Raw genomic sequence first — 232 nt, forward strand, 5'->3', positions numbered from 1 at the left:
ACATAACAGAGGACATGAAATAAGCTTCAAAGCTTGCTTCAAATTCCATTCAGAAATCTACGTTACTTTTATTGCTGACAACAAAAGCTATTATACGTACTTAATGACTTAATTTTTTTATAGAGACGTTAGGAACGAACCACTTTTTTTTTGGGGGGGGGGGGGGTTAGGGAGAAAAAAGTCTTGTGCTAAAAAGTAAGCATAGGGGAGGGGTGATCAGGCGAGCCAACTG

This window comes from Montipora foliosa, chromosome 5 (assembly GCF_036669935.1).
Source record: "Montipora foliosa isolate CH-2021 chromosome 5, ASM3666993v2, whole genome shotgun sequence".
In the NCBI taxonomy this organism is placed as follows: Eukaryota; Metazoa; Cnidaria; class Anthozoa; order Scleractinia; family Acroporidae; genus Montipora; species Montipora foliosa.